This window comes from Pogona vitticeps, chromosome 12 (genome assembly GCF_051106095.1).
Source record: "Pogona vitticeps strain Pit_001003342236 chromosome 12, PviZW2.1, whole genome shotgun sequence".
Lineage (NCBI taxonomy): Eukaryota > Metazoa > Chordata > Lepidosauria > Squamata > Agamidae > Pogona > Pogona vitticeps.
In genome coordinates, this window is record NC_135794.1 from 17076638 (window position 1) to 17098909 (window position 22272).

Consider the following 22272-nt stretch of genomic DNA (forward strand, 5'->3'; position numbering starts at 1 on the left):
AGAAAGAAAGAAAGAAAGAAAGAAAGAAATTATGATGTCCTAGAAGAGAATAATTTTAAAGGAGATTCCAAACTAGGGAAGACACAAAGGTTTATCATCCAAAACTGGACTTTCCTTTCAGCCTGATGGAGCTCTACAAGGTAAGATGGATGCTTCTATGGGCCATCTTAGCTGATCCTGCTCAAGTGTTCAGATCAACAGGAGAGACCTTTCTCTCCATTCTACCACTGAGGGGTGCTCAGTGGGGACACGGGAGGGGGCTTTCTCTGTGGCTGCTCCCAGGCTTTGGAACTCCCTCCCACTGGAAGCCAGGCTGGCCCCATTTTTGCTGTCCTTCCACCAGCAGCTAAAGAATTTTCTTTTCAGGGAAGCTTTCCCTGAATGTGTTTTGGTGTTGCTTTTGTTTACCATTTTTTCGGATAGGGTTTGTTTGTTCCTTTTTGGTATTTGTATACTAATTGTTTTTAGCGTCTTTTAATGAGATAAGCTACCTTGGGTCCTTTTTAAGGAGAAAGGTGGGGTAAAAATATTTAAAATAAATACAGTTTTTTTAAAATAAATACGTTTTGGATAATATGTGTGTCGGCCCTTCCTGGTAATGATGTCCTTCTGACTACAGCGACATGGTGTTACTCGAACAGATGTGCAGCCCCTGGGATTAATTTATAAGATCTGAGTGAATGACGTCATGGGTTTATGGCACATCTGGAGGCATTTTACAGGGGTTCATGATTTAGACGGCTAGCCCGGTGGTTCTTATTCTATTTTTCTGGCCTTGTTCTCTTTGATTCTGTGTTCAGAACTATAGCCGTACACGAGCTGAATGGTTAAATCAAAGAGTAAATTGTCCCCACAGAGCTCCAGTCTTCTGTGACACATATTATTGACAGAAGCAGCTTCTCCTTTCCCATCCCCCCCTCGTTAGCTGAGGAAAAACGAACCTACCACTTGGCGCAGTGCAGCTAGAATACTTCTGTAGTTTTTTTATTATGTGGGAACTTGAGGAGAAGAGAATTTGTTAAGCCCCAAAGCTAGTTACACAACAGTCCCATGATTGAGTGCTTTGAACAAATTACTAGGTGTGGAACTCTGGCATTTGAGAGCTGACGACCATTACGCATAATGACGGAAAAAGCACCCAGCCAGCTGACAAAGTCGAGAGAAAGCTCAGCGGATCTCCATCCACTGCAGGCAGTCCTTCTGATTTTCCCATTTCAAGTCCAAAGACAATAAAAATGGCAGTGAAGCAGGGCATGTAAGAATGCTATTTGTCAACAACCGAAGCATTACTGTAGGGAAGAATTATCCACTCCCACGTAAAGAAAGAAAATTGTGACAATAATAATAACCAATTGATCATTCCCGAGGCTCTCCCATATGCTTACAAACTCATATGAGGATGATGAGTTAATAATACAAAGAAACTCAATGAGATGTGCTTCTATTAAAGCATTCCCTCATGTTACACAAAATCCAGAAGCCTAAATCTGATTGCTAATCCCAAAGATCCATTGAATCGAACCATATAGCTTTCAATGCAATATGTGTACTCTGCTTGGAATTGGATTTAGGCTACAGCTAAGCCTGAACGTTCTTGGCTTTATCAAAGTCCAGACTCGGATTGCTTCCTGATTTTAGATACCTAACTGGTAAATGGCATAATTTGGTTTTGGATTGTTTTTGGTTCGATAGTGGTAATCATTAACTGAAATTCAATTTTGATTACCATTTATACCCAGTGAGTCTGAACCTCCATGCTTGGTTTCTTGTCATTCTCTCGCGTTTGTTCTTCATACCCTCCTTAAATCATAAAATGGTCACTGCCAATTTCACATGAAGATTGGAGACACCAGGCAGGTTTGACTAGCAGTTGATTTCCCAATCGCTCATCAGCCTGTTTCCAGGCTTACTTTTTGGGGAAGAGTATTGATCCAAAAAAGTCATTTCTATACATCAAATAGGGCTAATTAGCAACAGGCATTCTGCATATATGCCTTCCACCCTGGGTGGGGAACTTGTCTTGGTTGCATTGATAATCTTTGAGCCTGACTACATGGGCACTGTTTGGTCCACTGCAGAGACAGGCTGGGTTACTCCTAAAGACAGCAATCAGATGACATCTTTGCTGGAATGAACCATCCTGCCCCCCCACCAGAGCATTCCTACCTGCATCTTTCTGGACCCTGTCAGGGCTTCCACATTTTGGTATGGGTAGGATTACACTCTTTAGTCTGTTTCCAGTGCATTGTAATTGCTGGGAATGAACAAAAATCCTTCCTCTATTTTATTTTATTTTTTGAGTCTGGTAATACTGTGAAAAAGGGAGGTGGTGGTGCTACGGGCTAAACCGCAGAAGCCTGTGCTGCAGGGTCAGAAGACCAAGCAGTCGTAAGATCGAATCCACGCAACGGAGTGAGCTCCCGTCGCTTGTCCCAGCTCCCGCCAACCTAGCGGTTCGAAAGCATGCAAATGCGAGTAGATCAGTAGGGACCACCTCGGTGGGAAGGTAACAGCATTCCGTGTCTAAGTCGCGCTGGCCATGTGACCACGGAAGATTGTCTTCGGACAAAACGCTGGCTCTATGGCTTGGAAATGGGGATGAGCACCGCCCCCTAGAGTCGAACACGACTGGACAAAAATTGTCAAGGGGAACCTTTACCTTTACCTTTAATACTGTGAAATGGCTTAATAAAACCACTTCAGAATATTGACTAATTAAACACTTCTTCTTGGTATATGGGGGCAGAGGAAGTCAAATTTGTTAGCCTCCATTAGAGCAGCCAGCCAGCCAGTCATCTCCACCCTCATTCTTGAGCAGTATTGATCACTCCCTATGGGAGTTTCCAGAGGAAGTTGGTCAGTACACTGAAATAAGTGTACACTACGCATGCAGCTGTCATTTTATGTAGAACTGCCAGTACTAAGTTACTGAGGCAAACACTAATACAGGGAGCCCACTTCATTTGCTAGTGAAATGCCTATTTCCCCTCTCATGTCTGGTTTATTCATCTCGATCAATTACCTAGAGGGTTTTTTAGCTGGGAACATGAGATTGTACCTATTGCAGCATCTAGATTGTGGAAATGCCTCTGAACCTTTAAATGAACTCTCCAAATGTGTTTATTTAGTTTGTGTTTTCTTTTGCTTTGTGTGTTTCCCCCCCTTCACTAAGCTACAGCTGTTTTATTCTTGTCTTGGAATTGTTGGCTTTGGAGAGTATTTATTGAAAATTGCTTTGAGAGCCCTTTTTAGGATGCAAAAAGCAGTAGATTAAGAACACCAGAACTAGATGAATAAAAGTGTTTTATCCTTGTGTCCTTCATTTTGTTTGCTTTGAAAGAGGGTTGGAGGCCCCCCTGGAAAGGAGGAGTGGAGGAAGAGAAAGAAATAGACAAGGGGGAAAAGCTATGCTGGCTGGTTGACTTGTTATAGGCGTAAATGCACATCCATGACTTGATCTCTAGCTTATCACTTGGGATGCTTCTCTTTCTGTGTGTGTGTTTTAGTTTCTCTGCCATGGATTCATTCATTGTTTGGAGAATTAATCTCAACCAGAGTATGCACCACTGCACTCTTCCAGAGACTTCTAATACAACAGTTAATGTTCTGCCTCTCCATTGGTAATCTAATGAGACCACAGAGCAGGGATTTGTGAAACAGATTTGTGAAACAGAGACATGTGGTATAGTTAATCTTTGCTCTTTGGGCCATCTTTGTATTTTTCTTTGCTTTTTCTTATTTTTATTGCCAATGGTATGGCCTGGATTGCACCAGCAATTTGCACTTCCATAGGCTTGGCAGCAAATTGCCACTCATTCATGAGCTGCCGGTTGTGTTCTTGTGCATGTGCCTGGTAAGAAAACCATCACCTTGTTAAGGAGTGGCAATTTGCTGCAAAAACCTAGAGGATTTCCCTTAAATAAGTGTAAATTGGCAGCAGGATTCCGGCAAATTATATATATCTAAATGTGCACTTTCAGTTTGGGTTAATATTAGAGATGGGCACAAACTGCCAGCCTGGCAGTTTGTGCCAGCTCACTTACTGAGTAACCTAACCTGGTGTTTTGCACTTCAAAGACCTGCCTCCTCTAGCAGGCACCCACTCAGAGACATGCGGCTTCCCTGCCTCTTCCAAGCACTACCTCTGAGTGGGTGCCTGCCAGAGGAGGTGGGGCTTTGAAGCACCAAAAACCTTTTTGGCTGCTAAATGAACCACCCCAAACCATCAAAACAGCCGATCATCCCCCTCTCTAATTAATACTTATTACATGTATAATTTCCCTGATTATACAGAATGCTTACACATCTAGTTTGGCTTACAATGTATTACCTGTTCTGCAGGTAATGATGTTACCATAGCTGCATACCCAGGAAACGGACAGATAGTATTGTTTAACAGAAGGAACTTTGTAACTAAATTCAGTATGTTCAGATTTTATGTGGACAAAATGCCTTTGGTGGACTTCTATTGCATGGCCATATACACAGCCATTTAAAAGCTTCAAATAATTGGCAAGCCTATCTCTATGGGATACCCTAATATACTGCATGATTGTGTAAGTATCTTATAAATAAATATTTCAAGGATTTGTTGCCTATCAAATCTATATTCCAACCAATGTAAATTAAAATTTTGAAATTACAGATGTAGAAACCACTGCGGATTCTTGTGGCCCTGGGTGGCTTAAAAGTAAAGATACTCTGGCCACACAGCGATGTGGCGAATGGATGATACAAGTTCTGGCAAAAGAACAGAGAAGGGATTTCTGCTGTACTTTGTTCTGACAGACAATACAGGTCTGTATTGTGATTAAGGAAGGAAGGAAGGCTCCATGCTGCAATTCCAAATTGGGGGCAAGTGCTGAGTGCGAGAGGTGCCTTTGGCTGTGCTGCAAGGTGGTGAGATGTATTTGTGGGAACAACCAAGATAGGATTATCAGATCATATAAAGCAGTGATCCCCAACCTTGGGCCTCCAGATGTTCTTGGACTACAACTTCCAGAAGCTTTCACCACCACCTCTGCTGGCCAGGATTTCTGGGAGTAGAAGTCCAAGAACATCTGGAGGCCCAAGGTTGGGGACCACTGATATAAAGGAACAAGATGGCCACACAGTGGTTAATACAGATGTGCTAAAGAGCTATGTTCAGACCTTAGGGAAGTGTGAGAATATCACTGCTGGTATCCCTAGCGGGCAGATTGCTTGCATCCCACACTCCCTACAAGCCTTGATGGCAACTGTGGCATGTAGACCCCAGAAGGGTCCAGACATGGAAATACAAGCTCCATGCAAAGGAGAGGAGGGAGATGATAAGACCCATGTAGGCAAGAAGGTTTCACTGGCAGGAGTCAGGGATAAAGGAGGAGGAGGAGGAGGAAGAGGGAGGAGGCACCTAGTTGGACAACACAACAGAGTCTGAGGGCAAGGAGTGGGGAGAAGTGGAAGATGAGCTGGATTCCATCTTCTGTACCTCTGGAGAGGTGGGCTGGTGCAGAATCCCTGGACAGGGATCTGGATGGAAGTCTCCGTGGCTGAGGGGAAAGGATGCGGCGGCAGAGATCCCATTGTCAGCCTACCGGCCTCATTACCTCCATCATCTACTCCATGGAGACCTTGATGACCAGTCGGAACCCCCTCCTCCTCCACTCAACAAGTGTCAAACGGAGTGTGAGAGGTGGCAGCAGAAGGGGCCAAGCAAATCCATTGATTGGTGAGCAGCCGGCAGTATAAAAACCTTCACTGAAGAGTGCAGGGTGGCTCGGGACTGCGTTGAAGATCTGATGTCACCAACAGATTGTGGGCAGCCCGACCCCAGGGACGGAAGCTCAAAGCTGGGAAGAGGACCTGGTGAGGGGCTAGCGGACTAAACTGTGCGGGTGGACAGATGGAATGGGATGCGACTGACATTCTCTTATCTTCCTTGCACCCCATTGCCTTCCTTTAACAAAGTTTGAAGCAGCTCCAGGAGTTTGGAGTTTATGGAGAGAAAGCCTGAGGAGGGACTCCCCACTGCCTTGGACGGGGTAGCAGTATTCTCCAGAAGGTTATCTTTTTGGACCATGATCCCCAGAATCTCTCTGGCCACCTCTTCAGGAGGAAATTTTCAGTTCAGTCTTGTTTCCAGTCTAAATGGTCTACAGCAGCCATTTGAAGGGAGGGGCACATGGCCCACTGGGGGCGCCTGGCACATTTGAAGAGGGCCACAGACTGAAACATATGAGAAGGGTTTTTTCCCCCCTATTTATCTCTTTGTGTTGTATCCTTGACAGAAGGCCCTGGAACCCAGGAAGAGCTCCTAAAAGGGCCATGGCAAAAAAAAAAAAAAAAAAAAAAAAAAAAAAAAAAGGCGAGAATGTCTGGTCTATGAGATACTTTCTTGTACTCACTATCATTTACAAAGAGACACCAAACAGGAAAAAAAAATCCGAGAAGCTGAGTCCTTTTCCCATCAGTTAACCACTTCTCATTCAAACACAAAGCAATGGTCAGGAGGACTGCTTTTCAACAAATTCTGTTTCAACGTGGCTAGAAGAAATGGTAATGAGCACAAGAAGGCATCCCATATACCATCTGGACTGCTGACATGGGTGTCATCAACATTCAGGCTGCCCTTTCCTATGTAACATTTTGTCCTGCTGGCGATGCAAGCATGTGCAGTGATATCACACCATTTCATGGTGTTTTGAATTACTGATACAGAAGCACATTGTTCCATATTCATAACCTGGAGGTTCCTTGGAAGAATTGGATAAACAAAACAAACAGGGTTAAGAAGGTGGTGGAGGAAAGAGGCCATTAAGTTGATCATCATCATCATCATGATGTGGCATCAAGTCACTTCTATTTATAGTGACCCATTTTTAGGGTTTTCTAGGTGGAGAATAGATGGAAGTGGTTGGCCATTCCCTTCTTCTGGGGCGGGGGGGGGGCATCCTGGTACTGTTCAGTTTGCCCAAGACCACACAGGCTGACTGTTCTCCTAGGAGGCAAACTGGGGAATCGAACTCCCAACCTCTGGCTCAGCCTCCACTTCTGAGCCACTACCCGCTGCAAATAACAGGCCCAGCTCCTCAACCAATCAGCGGGGCAGACTTCATTCCGTCCTCCTGGGTTCGCTCTGCGGGGAGTCGTTAAGAGACGGGGGGGGGGGAGAAGCATTTCGTCATCGAACAGACCATTGGGTGGGTGGGTGTGTTGGCTACGGCGCAAGAGCAACCCTTCCTCAGCCAATCGGAAGCAGGGAAGAGTCGTGCCCCCCCCTTTTCCATAGGCGCAACCGTTCGTGTTTTTTTTTTAATTCGTCAGGATCTGTTGTGGAGCAGACCAGGAGAACGCCACGGGCTGGGGAGGGGCGGGGCGTGGAGAGATTAAAGAGACGGAAGAAGCCAATAGCAAGCTGCCGTCCCGTGACGGAGGAAGAAAAGCGGACAGCCGCTAATGGCTCGGCTAAGGAGAAAGCAAGGGCCAATAGAAGACGGGGACTCTGGCGCGTGCGCAGACGGAGACAGGAGGGCGCGCGCGGGCGCGCCGGCAGCCCAGGGCGCGCGCCGGCCCCGCCCCCTTTTCCCTGCCCTCTCTGCCGCAGTAGTGACTGAGGGGAACGAGGGCGGCCATTTTGTGATGCTGGGTAGGGGCGCGGGTGGGGGAGGGGAGGAGAGAGAGAGGAAGGCTTCGCTGAGAGACGGTGAAGACGGGCAGAGGCTTCCCTTCACTCTCTCTCACACACGGCACAAGATGGCCGGTGGGGCAGGAGCTGCGCTCGGCTGCGGCGGCGCCTCCTCCTTCGTCCCGGGCCTTTCGGTCTCGCCGACCTTCCCCGGGGTGAGGCGGCCACCGGCTCCGACCGGGCCCAGGCTTCCGAGGGGTTCGGGGCTCGGTTTCGCCTCAGAAGGACCCCCGGACGAGAGTCGAGCGATGAAGAAGACGGGGCAGCTTCTGCGTCGGGGCTGGCTCGCCTCTGCGGCCGCTCCTTGGGGCACCCTTGGCGGGGCGGCCGAGCGAGGCGCCCCGGCCAGGACCGTGGGGGTACGCCTGACTGGCTTCCCTCGCTTTTCCGTTCCAGGTGGTGAGTATCTCCCGTCCTTTTCGCCCTCCATGTTCTCTCCCCTTCTTCCCCCGCCCTCCCCCGCCATTGTCTCTTTGTCCTTGAGAAGGAAAACAAGATGTCCTTGGAGCCGCCTGGGAGAGGCAGGTTGAGAGGAGACCGAAGGGAGGGAAATACCCTCTTGGATGTCGTTCGTTGTTCTTTCCGACTGAGGGGAGACTCACCATTCGGTGGGGGGGAGGCTTCGGCTTCCAGTTGTGTACCCCCAAATTCGTATCAGGGGTGCCATGTTTTTATGTCTTCCTGGACTAGGAGGACCAGAGTCTGAGATTCAAGGAGGGCAGGGGACATACGCCCCATTTCTGCACTTTCCTTGAAATATGTTGGGGAGAAAAGGGAAGATACCCCTTACCCCCCTCCCCCCGTTTTGGAGTGCCTTCCCTATATGAATTGGGGGCATCAAACAAGAAAGAGACGTAATGCCGGGTCGGAGATGAGCGAAATGGTGGCATACCTCATTCCCTTGACTTCAATTGTCGTGAGTTACAAAACTCCCAATTTGATGTGTGCTTAATTCGAATTGTCGGTTCCGAGAAGGGACTTTTGGGGGGTACGAAACAGACCATGAAATTGGGGGGGGGGGCGATTGGAGAAAAAGCCTGGTTATTTCTTAAACTGTGTAGGCGTTAGTGTAAGGGCGTTAAAACTTACTCCCCATTAGAAAAGTGATTCTCAATTCGAATTAGGGGTTTTGAGTAGGGAGTCTAGGTCTAGGTGTAGAACCTGACATTTAAGAAGGTTGGTGTCATACCACAGCCGCCATTGGAATTGCGGGGTTTTCCTCCCCATCCCCGTTTTCTGCAGCAAAAATATGGGGGTCTGAGTATCCCTAACACTTAAAGGGGTGAGACACATCCCCCATTATTTATGACAAGATTTGGAAATGGAAATCTTTTTTAAAAAATAAAAGAACAAATGGCTTTAAGGGCAATTTGTTACTGTAATGCAGCATTTATGTAGGACTGCCCAATGCAGGGGTCTGCAGCAAATTGGAAGGGCACCCCTACTGAAATATTTTGTGGGGGGGGGAAACGAAAGGTCCATTATGATTCTTAGTATGTAGACAATGAACTTGTGTGTACCTGAAAGGTTGGTTTCTCGCCATACTTGCTGATGAAAAAGGCAAACAACTCTTTCTGTAAGAACAAAAGACGCCATGTCTGTCAGTCTCAATATAAAACTTGTTTTTCTGTATGTAAGGGTGTTGGCTTTTAACTCTTTCTAAGCTAGTTGTAAAGGAGGACCCTTTAGAAAAGATGGTTCACTTTCTTGATTTATGGGTCATTTCAAAAATACTTTTATTTCAAAAGGCACATTAATTGTGAATCCATTTTAACCAGAAAGTAGGAATAATGATGGACTTGTAATAATTATTCTGTTAGTTTAAACACAATAATTTGTGCATGCTCTGGTTGTACACTCAAGTAAACTTAAAAATTAGAGTTGCAGTCTGAGAGTGGAAAATACAGTTAGTAAAATGGTATTCTGGCAGATAAATATAATTGACTAGCTTCAAAGATATAATTTTTTTCCTTGAAGTGTCATTGTTTTAATAGTTTTTCATTATTTGGCATCATTATAATTCAATTTGCATTCAGATTTTAAAGTCCATTTTGTCTTACAGCTAGTATTCAGTGGGGTGTTTAGCAATTATTTTTCCTTACATTATTGATGTCTTTGATTGCCTAAGCTTGGGCATTATGCCTTAAAATTTGAATTTCAGTGTCTGGAAGACTTGCAGTGATATTTTCTTCAAGTGTAGTTTTAACTAATCAGGCTTTAATTATTAATTTTTTTCATGTTGGAGCTAACATTAAGGATGATATACTTCCAGGTAGTTAAGAAGTTTAACAGAGAAGAAAATTCTAGCATAGAGTTTATACTATATATTTTGCATGTTGGCACATTTATTTTTAAAGCATACTTTGAAGGCATACTCTTCTAACTGATTACAAAACCAGTAATAGTCTTGCAGTAAATTTAGGTCCATACTTTATGTCAAAGACATAAGTATTTTTGTGGATCACTGTTTATTAGTAACTTAGGCATATGGGTATGGTTGTGATTACCTAAGTTGCTGGAAACTTCTATGCTGTGCTGTTACAAACTATGACAGAGTTACAAAAAGGTGGGTCTCAGAATTGGACACTGAACAGTTGTACATGGAATAGAAGCTATGATGGTTTAAGCGGAGGCATTACATAGTGGAAATCTTTGAGGTGTTTGTTGATGTTTTCATGTTACTTTTCCTGGGTTTGTGGAGTAAATAGGAGGATTAAATAGGTTTGACTTGAATATTGCCTTCTGATAGCTTGCAACTGGCTCAGACGTTGGTATATAGGTAAATAAGCAGGTTGACACTTTTTGTACTGTAAAATACTGAACATATCAGATGTTGTGTTGTGGCTTTATTCTGTGTTGTGCCAAACAAATTAGAAGCATAGTTCAACTTTAACACAACTGCTTGTACTGACGTAATATCCTGCATTTTAATAAAACATTTTTTCAAAAAAAATCTAAACACCTTTTCCTTCTTTAGGTATTCTTTGAATGTTTACCAGTTCCATAACTAACGGCTTTTAAGAGTAATACACAATTTTTAAAGGTAAGAATGGTTTTGAACTTGTTTTAATTACTCCTTTCCAATTTTGAATATGCTTACCTATTGTTTATAATTTTACCTGAAAAAGCCAAGTGGAAGCAATATAGTTTATCTTGCATAATTTATTTCTGACTAAGTAAAAACAGGATAAAATGTAGACTTCTGTTAAGTAACTTGTGAAAATGCCAACTTTGAAGAAGCCCTATTGATTTCAGTGGAATATATTTCTGTGGTTGGTTGATAAATTTAAGGTAGCAAATACTCTTAAGGAAGAAAATTTAAGTATTTATTCCAACTAAACGTGTTTAGGATTTGTTTGAAACTTTTATCATTGGCTTGGGTTAGGGATCCTAACACTGAATAGAAGATGAGCAACCTTAAAAACTGAATGTAACTTTAGAAAAAAAGTAACATGCGTAAGTAATTAGTATTGTGGCATCAAAGATGCATTTAATACAGTTGAAATAGAACAGTTCCATATTTTTTTCTTCATTAAAACCATTTTGTTCTCTGGATTTAGTCTCTTTTTAGAGTGTTAAATCTGCAGTTGCTGGTTTTCTGTATAGAATGTCATTCTTATATATAAACTTACATATTTTCTTTAAAGATCGCATTGGGTTGTGATAACTGAGAAGTCCGAGATGAAAGTAGAAGACAACGCATTAATAGCCTCAGGTATGGTTGATTTATGTTTAATTTCTTTTCATCATATAGGTGCTTTGTATTTCTTTGCCACTTCCATATTTCAAATGTTTTAAGCATTGAAAAAAGTACAAATTCTTTACTGCAAGATTCTGCCAGATATTTCCAGTGTTGATATCAAAGTTAATCTAGTATTTTTAAAAACAATTGGTGTACTTGCATATATCAGTATTCTTTTAGCATTTCATATAAAAAATTGAATAGTGGGAAATGATTATATTTATGTCATTTTAATATGTGATTAAGGTGACTTGCATACATTAGCTCATGCAGCAAGTCATGGGGCAGATTCTGAAGACCTAAAGCCACCTTAAACTTTCATTGCCATGCTTGTGTTTTAATCAGAGGTTTCCAGTTTAAGTACATGCTCCAGAAATCCATGCTGTCCTATTTAACAGACGCTTGCTTTTGTTAAATTCATTATGCATTGCATTTGTTCACATATGCATAGGTGGAGATCACAGTGAACATTATTTTACTTAATTCTCATTTATTTAGCATAAAATTGCCTAATCAAGCATAGGGCAGTTTCAGTGTTTGTTTGCAATCAATTCCTACTCTATGGTACAGTAAAACAAGAGATGTGCATCGAGTGCAAAATAGAATTGTGCTCTTGACTAATAGTTGTCAAGATTTAAAATAAATTAGGTGTATTTAAAAGCTTAAGGATTCCACTGAATATTGGCAGTTTAATGTTCTCTTGCTCACATTATTCATATCTGACAATATTGTTTAGAATGAGTGATGTCTGTTTTTAATACAAGTAAATTCATCAATGTAACTGAATTACTTGATGTTTTTGCCAATATAAGATACATCTTAACGGGTAATCATGTTCCTCTGTTCCACATATACAACAAAAACAGAAGTGTTGTAGAACCTTGAAAAAGCAACACACAAATATTTTTATGCAATAATTATTTCTCCAAGCTTACACTGAAATAACTGTTAATCTTCAACAGACTCACCAGTACTGTACTACAATACTCTTGTTTTTGCTATACAGCTAGCAAAGTGACTAAACTGGTGAGCATGGGCAGTTGGTTTAACAATATTGTTATTCATTAAATATGCCAATAAAAGACACACGGTGGAATTCCATGTATAATTTTTTAAGAGTACGGCTAGACTTGAGCTGAATTGAACTTTCATAGGGTTGCATCCATAATGTAATGAAAATGCTTTTTGAAATTTGGAACTTTTTGCATAAATAAAGATCACTTGAGAAAGATGTCCTTTATTTGACCTTAGAATTACAGTGTAATAGGAATTTTGTTTCCTTTCAGTAAACTACACAATTTATCTTACTCATTTTCTATAGAGCAAGGTAGTATATATTCTTCACCCTATATCCTAACTGTGAGGTTGGCTAATATAGAGGACTTGAATCTGGACGACTAGAAATTGGAAATTTTAAGCATCCAATAGAACAGTTTTAGTAATTAACACTGTTTCTCTTAAGTCAAAAGAGTTGTAAGTTAGATCAATGTTCAATCATAAATCTCCCTTTACTTCCCCAAATTCAGTTCAAAGGTAGAGGGAACTTTTATAAGACTTGATGGATTTGGGCTGTACTGTACTGGATACGAGGTTGCAAAAACATGAACTGTAACAATCCCTTCAGAACTCAAGATTCCTTTAGAATTCTAATTTTCATATGTGAGAAGTCACTGGAAAATCCCTAGATATATTCAACCTGTCTGTGTAGCAATTGCTACTAGATACCATTCAGAATTGTTCATATTTTACAGTATTACCATATCTGCCTATAAAGCAAACAATCTTATTTTGGTTGGTATTTCAACAAAAAGTCTGCACAGTTTGGAAGTTTTTGAATCAGCCTGCACTAATTACTGGAAATTTGAATCAAAATGAAGCAAGTTACTAGCTCATGAAAACTGGATATTAATTGTTGTGCCAGAGGGACGTCTTGTTGAACTAATCTGTTTAGATCAGTGTGTGCTAAAACTTACTTCACATGTTTATGATATGTCTTAATTTTAACTTCTCATCAAATTTGCCTAAACAGCAGTAAGATAACACCTAAATTTTCTACATAAAACTTTGATATTAGCCAGTGTGATACATTTATTGGAAATGTTTTATTGTGCCTACTGAAATTTGGGGTTTCCTCAACATTTTATTGAAGTTAACAGCATCATGAGGTTATAACTAATGAAATGTATATGAATAACTTATACTTCTTATTCAGTTTTCTTTGATCTCAAAGGGAAGAAGAATGAAATGCAGAGACAGAATGAAAATCTAAGTAATTAGCTTAATTATTAGAGAAGGTTGTAGCACAGTACCATGAAAATGAATATTTGTAGGATTTGCTTGAAAAAATGCTTTCAAAGAGTATCATACTTCAGCTTGAGTTGTAGTAGAACTCCATCTATTAATCAAGTTTAAATGAATTCTACTATAATTGTAGAATACATATTCATTTTTAATTTTTGTACACTTTTGTGATGTACATATGAGGCAAAAGGTTTTAACAGCATTGCGTGGTAGCAATGTATCATCTTGCCCAAATATTGGCTTATTGTATCCAACATATACATATGAAATTGCCACATTGCATGAAAAGTCAGGTCAAATTCCGAATAGTTAAATCAGAAATAACTTGAGTTAGAACACTAATAACTTTCAGTTTTTCAGTTTGTAATATTCTGCAGATCAATTTTATAATTCCAAAATGATTCACTCAGCTATTGGAAGTGAGGTCTTGTTGGGCTGTTATCCCAAATAATTGTGGTTTTAGGTTTTAATTCTGAATTTGGACAAAGTTAAGGAACTAAAACTGGTTCACATTTGATTCGTTCGTTCGGTCGTTTAATCGTGTCTGACTCTTTGTGACCCCATGGACCAGAGCACGCCAGGCCCTCCTATCTTCCACTGCACATTTGATTAGGATACCTGAAGTCTACTTTGAGGGGCTTCTTTTGAGCTTGATGGGGAGAATATATCCTTCCAAATATTGGATTGCAGAGGACAAGGTCCTCCTCAGACAATTGGCCAAGGAATCTTACATGGCAAGGATGTAGAACACATATCCATCAACCACCATCGCTCGTCACTGTTAAAAGTAGCAAATACTGATGTTATTTCTGATCTAAGTATTTGGAATTTGACCTGACAAATGTGTTCTCCATCTTTGCCATGTAAGATTCCTTGGCCAATTGTCTGAGGAGGACCTTGTCCTCTATATAGCCAGTGTGTTGTAATGAATAGAATGACAGACTAGGACTCTGGAGACTGAGACCTGGGTTAAAATCCCTTCTTGGCCACAGTAGCTCATGGGGTGTGTATGGCACCGGTAAAACCATTTTTTGGTTATCTTGCGTAGCTTGAAAAACCCTATTAGAATTGACATAACTCAGATATGACTTGATGGCTAATAACAGACAGTAGTGTGGTGGAGCCTCTAATTAGCTTCTACTATACTACCATGTTCCTATATACACTTTGGAGAAGAAGAGGACAAGTGGTAATTTTGCAAGGTAAAGAAGCTATAAATCATACTGGCATCCATTCCTTTACAAGGTTTAATGAGAAAGTCTGTCTTGATAAGGAAGAATTTAGGGCTGTGGCTGCATTTTCCAGTAGGTCTTATTGGAGCATGAGGAGCAGATGAGAATGGTAAAGTGTTTACATTGAGATAGTTTTCAACTTGCGTGAAAGCAAAATCCATTCAAACTAGCAGGTTGAGTTATCTGTAAACTTAGAGGGGATTACACTGTTGTTACATATAAACTGATTCATTGAATTCAGATGATGTCCAGTTTCCTAATACTTTTATTAGGACCAAATGCAGGACACACATGCATTTAGGAAATATACCATGTGTGGATTTTGTTTTTATTCATGGTGTCCACAGTTATTGTCTCACTGAATCTAGTATTTTAAAATTTCTCTCTCCAGATACGTTGAAGACTGGACATATTGAAGAACTGGCTATGTAAAGCACTTGATCTGGCTTCAACCTTTGTAAGTTGCTTTCTTAGTTTGATTTAAAATGTTTTTAAATGTTTTAAATGTATGTATTGAAGTTGTTGTTGAAAGTATGTTAATTTTTAAAAATCTAGATTGAATTAAATGTTAATCCAAGATAACATCAATAGAATAAAGTGGTAAAACTTTTCTTGAAGTGAGCCATTGTAATCTATAGTGTAACCTACAAGTAGGTGAATTATTTTTTTGAATTATTCCCATGTATTTTCTTTAAGCCAGTGTAAAGAAAAGTAGCATAGTTTGGCTAGGGGTACAGGCTAGCCTTCTCCATAATATGGTAAAATATTGGACATACATGGATTTTTGAAAATATAGGAAATACTCAAAACATGATCCTCTGTTCTTTTTTTCTTTCTTAAAACCTTTATTGGCATTAAAAGATCCTCTGTTATGTAGCTGAAACTGGTTTCCTTCAGGAAAAGCCTTACCTTTATGTACTTTGCCCGTTGTTCAGACTGAGCTCTGGTTTATACCAGTATGCTTCCATGTAGAATGTTAATTGCATCCATTGACCACAGAAGGATACTGAAGTCAGCTTTTGATAGATCTGCAGCATGCTACTGTGGATTGTATTATGAAACAAGTTAAAAACCATTGCCTTCAGAACAGGGGTCCCCAACCGCCGGTCCGCAGCCTGGTGCCGGTCTGTGGAGACAGATCTCTCACGCCATGCATGCACTCTCCCCCCCCCCCCGCACAGCCCCTTTGCGTATGTGTGTGAGTGCACATGCATGTGAGTGCCCCCACCCCTTTGTGAGTACGTGTGAGTGCCCCCTAAGCACCCTCCATGCACCCCCACTCCTTTGTGCATGCACATGTGTGTGTGCGAGTGAGCGGATACATGTTCCTTTGCACATGCGCAGGGGGTGCCCCACCTTCCCCAACAGGTCTGGAGTTAAAAAGGTTGGGGACCACTACTTTAGAGAACTAAAAGTGATACTAAATACACTAGAATATATAAAATGTAAAACATTTCTCTTACATCAGAATAATTGGATTTGTTGCATGCTAATGTGCATTTTGAAAATACCTGTTCTATCCTGATTGGTAAATAGAAGTAAGACTTAACACTTCTAGGAAGGACAGGATTAAACTTCCACACTGCTCCTTTGGTCACAGAGGCTGATGGTTAAGAAAGAATGCAAGTGTTCTGGTTATACCATTTCAAATTTGAAGCTGAGTTTCTCTGTCCTGTGGTATTGGAGAAGCAGTCATTCTTTTGAGAGGTCCTATTTTACTTTAAGAAAGGACTGTTCTAGACTGAACACAAACAGCATAGATACGTAGAGGTGACTATCTTTAGTAGCAGAGGAGAGGAAACTCTGTTTCCAGCTGATTTAAAAATGTTACACTTGTAACCATAAAAGCAGATTGTGTTTAGTAATTCAGCAGGTGACTAGAATATCTCTGGTCTTCTATAATGTGGTACGTGCATATTTGTTGGATTGCAACTCCTCTGTCATCCCCAGCCTCATGCTTAGGAAGTGAATTGAAGACTTAATGCATCTGAAGGTGCTTGAGCAGTGCAATGTGCCCTTCACTTCATTTGTTTAACAGCATAGTACCAGACCTCATAATTTATACCCCGTTTCCCTGAAAATAAGGCCTAACCTGAAAATAAGCCCTAGTATGATTTTTCAGGATGTTCGTAATGTAAGCCCTAGCACCAAAATAAGCCCTAGTTAAATTAAACCCCGCCCTCCAGCCTTGTGCAGCAGCCAGAAGATGATGACATGCCTGTATTTGAATAAATGTAGATTGTTGTACATGAAAAGGATAATATATCCCCTGGAAAAAAGCCCTAATGTGTGTGTGTGTTTTTTTTAACAAAAAGTAATATAAGACCCTGTCTTATTTTTGGGGAAACACGGTAGAAATATGAAGTGGGTTTTGTATGACATAGTTTAAAATTGTATCTTCAGATCAAACTTCCTTTAACAGTAGATTTAGGTTTATTATCAGGAACTATAATTCATGGTATGAGAATGTTTGCTGTACTTTAGTCAGCAGGGGAATTCTAACTCAGGAGGAAGCTATGTCTCTACAGATGATAGCCTATTGTTCTTAAATGCAAACAGTACATTGCACTAGACAGGTACAAGGAATACATGCAGAGGTGTTAACCCGACCATGTGTTACATTGTGTTACAAGTTCTGAAGCCAGCCAAACTTTTCTTTAATGTTGTATAGATACAGTCTTGATTTAAGCAATATTTAGCATCTGGTAATTTTACTTTTAACTTCTCTTTTAAAAAGCACAATAAGTGCTGTGGTCCCAAGAAAATAACTATGTGAGCTGATCTGTCCAATCTCTTCCTGAATTTCACCCTGGAGTCTTCTGCTGTTCTGTCATAATGTCTTTTTTATGTCAATGGTGCCATCATTTATAAATGTGTGTTGTACAATATTGCAACAATAATCCTCTAGGCCAGTGGTTCCCAACCTTGAATAACCCAGGTGTACTTTGACTGCAACTCTCAGAAGCCTTCACCACCAGCTATGTTGGCCAGGGTTTCAAGGAGTTGCAATCTAAGAACATCTGGGTTACCCAAAGTTGGGAACCAGTGCTGTAAGGCCAGTGGTTCTGAAACTTGCTCTCTTTGGGCCTTATTTTTCCCCACATGTCTGTTGAGCAGGGTTAGTTTGCAATGGATTTTGAAGCACATTTTCCTGGTCAGACAGCCAGGAAACATCAAACCTTGGCCTAGCTATTTGGATCACATTATTGCCTGTATGAATTGAGTGTGCTTTAGAATCTGTTCTGCATTAGTTTGTAGAGGTGTACTGAGAGAGGATTGGAAAAGTTAGGTGCCCCAGGACATTTTTATATCTACCACAAAATCCAAAAGGTGTGTGTACTCTGTTATAAAATAAATACTATTTCAGTAGGTGATCTGCCCTGTGCTACCTAAAGTCTTCCTTGTCCATCAGAAAGATTATCAATGTGAAGGATGTCTGAAGTTAAATTTGGCCAGTTATCACTGATCATGTTGAGCTTCCCAGGAAATCAGTGTTCCTTGGAACACAGGTTGAAAATCCTTGCTCTATACTATATTTTTCCTTTGTGTTCTCCTGCCAGCTTCTTCCTGCACCTTTTGGATTCAAAAGTGATTTTATTTTGGAAAAGTTTCTGCTTTCCCATCTGTCTTAGCATTCTTCATGTTTCATGAAAAGGTTCTTCGTCCACAGTTTTCTAGTAGCAGTTAGGAATACACAAATGTGTATTTATTTTCATACCTATGTAAGGATATCATTGCTAATGGTGGGAATCAAACAGTACTTCCATTTCCTTAAAATGATGGTATTTGGACTCAAATCTTGCACAAGACTGTCAAGACTTCTAACAGAAAGCAAAGCAAAGAACTGTTTCCAGATGATAATCTTTTTCATTTAATTGAATATGCTGCATAGCTTCCTAAAATACAGTACTTGGCCATAGGCCCTTAAAATGCAGAACTCAGTTTTGACTCCTGTCATGAGGGATGATATCTTTGTACATGGTGCACAGTATTGACTATGGTAAGGAAACATTGTTTCAAAAAGGTTTAATTTTGACACTGTGCTATATAGAAATACTAAAAAGTTAAATGTCGAATAGGCATACTGCTCAGAAATTGGCAGTGGAAGAATTATAAAAGCAAAATATTTAGTATTCTTCCACTTTTGGAACGTATTCTGTAAATTAAACTCAAGGAGAAACTGAAATGAATCAAAATCTTTTGAATACTCTGTCTCCTTGAGATTCCTCTGTCTCCGTGAATTGTTGTACGACTTCTGAACCACAATAATATCTTTCAGAGAAATTTGGATTTTATGGTTTTGAAAAGAAGTTTCTGTTCTATGGAGTTTCTTATTGGACAACAGCATTGATTCAAGAGAAGAAAATACTTGTTGAACTTCCCTTGATTTTTTCTCATAAGAAATAGTATAGTTTCACAATCCTTATTGTATAAATGTAAGAACCGACAAAGTTTGAGAATCTGAATCTTCAGTGTGGAGTTCTGATTCTGTCCTGTCATATGTGACTCTGCTGTTTTTGATACAAAGAAACAGAAGGTACAGCTGTTACTCTCTTGGTGTTTGTTTAAGGACCCATAAAGGGATTCTTTTCCAGATCAGACCTATTGTAAATTGCCCCATGGTTACTAAAAGGGAACCAGTAGGTACATCAGCAAACTTAGGTTTGTGGGGGAGATAAGTTCAATAAAGTCCTTAGTTCCCTGTTCAGTCTTTGGAATGACCCGATGGAAGACTTTGAAAAGTGTTCTCAACTTTGAAAACCTATATATGTCCTTGCAACTCAAAACATGTCCTTCTTTCCTCTGATTTGGTAGCACTAAAGAAGGCATATAATTTTGTTGGAAATCAACACTCAAATTACTAAACTTTGGTAACTTGGCTAGATTTAAATTTAACTTGTCTTCAAAATTACCCAAGGAAACCTTTCTTTAGAAATGTTTCATTTAAAGAAAAAAAATGAAAACACTAAGCAAGTTAGAAACTTCATGTATTTGAAGAAATGTGGCATAGGTTTCATTGCTTTAACTTTAACAGACTGGCTATATTGTCATTAATGTTATGCTATTGCATCTTCTGCATATGGTGGTAGAGCTAAATAATATGGTGTGTTTGCTACAAGACAGATTTAGGGCTTTTTAAAGTGTTCTTGGGGAAATCGGCCACTTGCCATGCTCTATTCCTAGCCTCATCCACTTTGGCTCCTTGCTCAAGATGGCTATAGTAGGATTTGCAGGTTACAACTTGAAATGTGAAATTTCCCCACTTTCCCTGATCTTGAAACTGACCTCTGTTCCTCATATGTGAGGCTGGTACATGATTTTCTCATGTCCTTGTTTATGAGGGGAGAAAGATCCTGTGCCATCACAATTTCAGAATTTAGCTAAGATTTGAAATTTCTTCAGTTTGCTGTTTCAGGAAGGTATGGTGCCTGAGAACACAAGCATGTAATAAACATGATTGTGATGACAGACTTAAAAGTCTCAAATCATTCTTATGCACTGTTTAAGAGACCCTTTCAATGTACTTAGTGCTGTCTTATCCACTGAGTTGGAGCCATGATAATAGCTGATGGACCAGATGGGTTACATTAAGAACTGTCACAGAAGGAGGCAGATATTGGAAAGGTTGCAAAACCAGATTGACTAGCCAGGGTTACTTGTCTGAATGGAGTTAAACTTGAATTGAGATAGTTTTTCACTGATAAATCTTTCAGATGGTTATAGAACAAAGTTGAAGGAAACACTTTTCCTGTTAGGAATTGTGCTTAATTGTAGCATTTTTGTTAGTTTCCCTACATGGTTCAAAATAAAACAATGAATAAAGATTTTGGGGGTATATCTTAGGGTGGTTGGTTGAAAAATGAAGCTTTCTAGTAAAGTCTTCTGGCTTCTGTTTCGATTCTGTTATATCTGTAGGGACAGGATTGGTACCCTAAGAGTCATTGTACTATTTGTTCAATGTGCTTTTGCCATTCTTTGAGATCTCCATTTTGCTGCATCTGTTACTGGCTTCCTACCTAAAAAAGCATGCCCTTTAGGAATAGAGTTCACTTAATGTGAACTCTGTTACCAGGTCTAAAAGTTTTGAGATGTGTTCTCTAGCACAGTAGTTCCCAACCTTGGGTAACTTGGGTGTCTTTGGACTGAAACTCCCAGAATCCTCAACCACTAGATGTGCTGGCCAGGGTTTCTAGAAATTGCAGCCCAAGAATACCTCAGTTACTCCAATTGGGAACTACTGTGCTAGCATATACATTATGGAGTAAGAGTTAGTTTGGTTATTTTAAAAGTAGCCACTGAAAAAAATGATACTAAATTTATGAAACTTCATGATAAATGTAGGCAGAATATTTCTTTCCAGATATTAAAAGAACTTGGAAATAGTTTATTTCTTTTATCATTGTAGTTATGAAGCGTTAAATAAGCAAGGTAGGTTTTTAAAATTATATTGAGGCATGCATCCTCCTTCCCTGTGGTAGGTCTGAAAAGCAATGTGTGCATTTCTTATTAGTTTTTTGAATAAATCCTCCTAGTTGACATTGTTGCTCCTTTTAAAATGTATTGAAAATGCATTCCATTATGACAATTAATTGTTGGTTGTTTAGTTGAAGGATAAAATTACTTATATTCCAACAGCATTTTTCTTTTAATTTTTTTATAAAGAATCCAGACAAAGGAAGAATCTCAAAGAGAATCCACGAGTTCCAAGTCAAGATGGCAGTACCACTGATTGAGAGGTTGAGGAAATGAACTAATGCATGATTGCTGAGTATGTCCATCCGAGACAGGGACACTTAGCATGGACTACGGTGTTGTCTAAACCAGAGAAGATTTGGGCCAATGATCATCTGATAAATGATTATTTTTTAAAAAGTAAATGGTTCCAGACTCACTTATATGCAACAACTGTCTTGGGGTTATTGGAGGGATGAAATGGATTGTTTGAATTTTTCAGCCAGGAATGTATGTGTATGTTCATTCCTAATTTACTGGTCAAAAGTGCAATGCTCTTTTAAGTGGCTTAAATAAAGATGTTTTTTACATTTTTATTCTTGTTTGTCATCTTTCAGGCTGAAACCTAAATTATTGATTTGTCATAGATGGTATTGATGATAATTTCTGTATTTACTGGTGGAATTTAAAATTTTATGAAATGATATTTCAGATATTTTTGTTCGATTGTTCAGTTTCCTTCAATTTCTCAATACGAATTCATTCTTTGGCAATTTATTTTTTTGTGCTTGCTCCATTTTTTGTAAAAGTTTGCCTCCTTTGTCTGGTGGTTTATGTCTGGTAGATCTAGGTTAAATGATGGTGGGTTTGAGCAGAAT

The 22272-nt window shown here is 40.1% G+C and overlaps 1 long non-coding RNA gene across 1 annotated transcript; it reads left to right on the forward strand.

The window, feature by feature from the left end:
- Positions 1 to 7927: 7927 nt before the first annotated feature.
- LOC144584569 (uncharacterized) lies at positions 7928 to 21990 on the forward strand. Its single transcript, XR_013538914.1, has 5 exons — positions 7928 to 8065; positions 10644 to 10709; positions 11314 to 11381; positions 15333 to 15398; positions 21605 to 21990. It is a non-coding gene; the product is annotated as an uncharacterized LOC144584569 (long non-coding RNA).
- The last annotated feature ends 282 nt before the right edge of the window (positions 21991 to 22272 follow it).